Source organism: Dermacentor andersoni, chromosome 1 (assembly GCF_023375885.2).
Source record: "Dermacentor andersoni chromosome 1, qqDerAnde1_hic_scaffold, whole genome shotgun sequence".
Classification (NCBI taxonomy): domain Eukaryota; kingdom Metazoa; phylum Arthropoda; class Arachnida; order Ixodida; family Ixodidae; genus Dermacentor; species Dermacentor andersoni.
The window spans coordinates 318,031,193-318,034,403 of record NC_092814.1 but is presented as its reverse complement, the minus strand read 5'-3'; positions in this window follow the sequence as shown (position 1 = coordinate 318,034,403).

Sequence of the window (3,211 nt, the reverse complement as noted above, 5' to 3'; positions counted from 1 at the left end):
AATGCGATATAAGCGTGCGTAGCCATGATACGCACACGACAAACTGCCTTAGAATATTTAGACTTGAGGGAAAGCTTCGTTACCAAACGATAGCACGGCAATCAGCACTCGAATATAATTATAACCCTAATACTAATTGTAAATATTCATCTCATCTATGTGATCTAATGCGCGCGCTGTTGCTTTGTCTCTGCGTGTAGTAGTTGAGAGAGCCAGTTTAAGGGCGGAGTAGTTGGAAGGCATACTTCCTAGGAAAAATGGCCGCTCAAGGAGAAGAGCGAACTCGAGCGGCTTTAGAGGCTAGGAAAACTGCCTTAAAATATATAGAGTTGAGGGAAAGCTTCGTTAACAAACTATAACACGGCAATCAGCACTCGAATACGACGAGAGAAATTACTGAGACGTGGAAAATTCCCTAAGCCGCCGCAAATATAGCCGGTCCGGCCACGCTGCGGAGCGTTCGTGTTAAGCGGGCTGACGGCTGTACAATCAGGGCATTTTACCAGTGCTGACATATGGGGCAGAGACTTGGAGACTGACAAAGAAGCTTGAGAAAAAGTTGAGGACCGCGCAAAGAGCGATGGAACGAAGATTACTAGGCATAACGTCAAGAGACAGAAAGAGAGCGGTTTGGATCAGAGAGCAAAGGGGTATTTACGATATTCTATTTGGCATCAAGAGTAAAGAATGGAGCTGGGCAGCTCATGTAATGCGAAGTTTAGATAACCGTTGTACCGTTAGGGTTACAGAATAGGTACTAAGAAAAGACAAACGCAGTCGAGGACGACACAAGAGTAGGTCGAGCGATGAAATTCGGAAATTTGCGGGCGCTAGTGGAATCGGTTGGCGCAGGACAGGGGTAATTGGAGATCGCAGGGAGAGGCCTTCATCCTGCAGTGGATATAAAAAGGCTGATGATGATGATGATTACGATTATGATGATGACAATTTACCGCCTATATCGACAGCTGCCCTAGTTTTATTACAGTGATTGTTTTTGTCTCGAAAGTCGAGACAAACGTTTCGTGATTTCCACATGGTTCCAAAGCTGGATGTTTAACCCCTGTGGGAAGAAACTTCCAGCTTTCCACAGCCTAATCACTGCATTTGTCTCGTGTGACTTGTTTTCTAAAACGTCTCTGTCACCTGGCTTTTCCAATATTTGCCCTATACTTCAGGTATTCGTGAGAAACCCGCTCACTCTCAAGAAAACGTGCAAGCTTCGCCCAGCGGCCGTTTGGGATGCTGGCTGCTACGTGTCCAGATGAGCTGCCCATAAAAGAAAGCTTCGCAATTCAAGAAAAATTCGTCCAGGTTCGCGGAATAAAGCCAGTATCGACGCATTTCCGGGGTGGTCCTTCCACCATCTGAGATAACCAGAAGTCCAGCTTAAGTGCACGCAGCACGAAGGCTAATCAATCGACAAGTCGAGACACATTGATTTGGGTGAATGACAATTTTCCTTTCATGAACCTTCCTCCACCTTGCGCGCTCCAGTACAACTGATTTCCCATGATCTGTGTCCACGTGCTTGGAGATGTCGATTAATTTAACTTCCTGCTGCGATCTGCTAACTTCCTCTTTAACTCAGACGGTAGAAAGACCGCCAATGAAAGGCGTTGATCCCGAGGTCGATCTCTTCGGACCGGGACAAATTTTTCATAAGCTGAGAACTTTTGTTTCTGAAGAATGGTGAAGGGTCTCCTTTAAAGCGTCATACTACAGTTGAACTTATAAGGAACAGTGAAAACGAGATTTCAGAAAGCGAATTTTTTATTTAGCTTCCACTTTTCTTAATTGTGAAAAATATCCGAAATTTCAGGTGGATGACAATTTCCTCTTGCGTGAGCCTTCCTCCACCTTGCCTGCTTCCGACGACTGAGTTTCCATGTCCGCAAAGCTCTACAATGCCTATTTCACTTCCACTGCAAATACGTTATACATATCGCAGACAGCATTAGACATAGCGTTTTATTTCCCCGTTTACGGTTACGTGAGAGAGTAGTTGAAGTAATTCGAATAGTATACGTACGCATCCATGTTCGCGTATGCTGCTGTTGTGCATTGCAAGCAACGTCTCTTCTGCTACAGTTACGCTCTCGAAAGCTTCGTCAGCACGTAACTATTCCTTTGGGAGAGCTCCTTCATATAGACAAACCTTCTTTCCCAGATGTGTAAAAGATAAATCTGTCCTTTACTCGTTCTAAAGACATTGAAAAGATCGCTGTTTTGCACTATATTCGATTAACTGCGCAGAACACATCATTAGCAGCTTCACACAAACTCAAACAATCACAATGTTGTTTACCTCGATAGAGTATTTGTTCACCTGCTGTAACAATTCTTAAAATTTTTCGTTTGCTAAGAGGACATTGACTCTCCTCGTGACTGAATCACACACAATTACATCTTTTTCTTTATTCCATCAGGTTTGCCGAGAACAGATTAGAAGGCCGTGCGACAATCCCGACAGGAGTCGCCCGTCGTCTCCTGCATCGCCGCACGTGTGGCTGCCGTCTGCTCTTCTGCACCTTGTCACAGCTGCAGCGGCACAACAGCCCCAAGCTCTGCAGGCAGCCTTACCGCCACATCACCTGCGCTTATCCAAGCTGAGTCGCTGACCGTGCGTTCTCTGCTGACCACGTGACCAGCGACATCAAAGTGCACAAGGTTCACTGGCGCGATGGCCACACTAGGCGTATCCTAGTGCACTGCCGCCTCCACTGCGTTCACAGGATGGTCACTTTGCGCAAGGCTTGGCGAGGACGCCCCCAGCAACCGCTGCGAGCTAGTCGCCGTGTCGCTATCCCGCGACGATTGTGCAACGAAACTGTGGCGCCCCATGCCTGTCGTGGGTGCACTTTTTTTTCGTAACATTTTATATTTTTTTCGGTGTATTTGTTTGAAAGTAGTATCGTTATATGAGTTTAAAATACAGTTTTTTGCGATCGAAATACGTTGCTATCTTCATTCCTTGAGCATGGTATGTGCGGGCGATGGTAATAGGCGAAATTGAAGGAGCCCTGGCACTCTATTTCTCACTGTGCTTCAACATTTATTTCATAAGTATTCCGTTCAAAAGCTACGACGTTATCTCGACAAGCCTGCTTCGTTACATGGTGGCCAGAACAGACAAGTGGTTCTGTTCGTGTGCTCTGCTGTAATATCCTGCAATCTAATCTAATCCACGGAATCACAGGGCTCGCTGGAA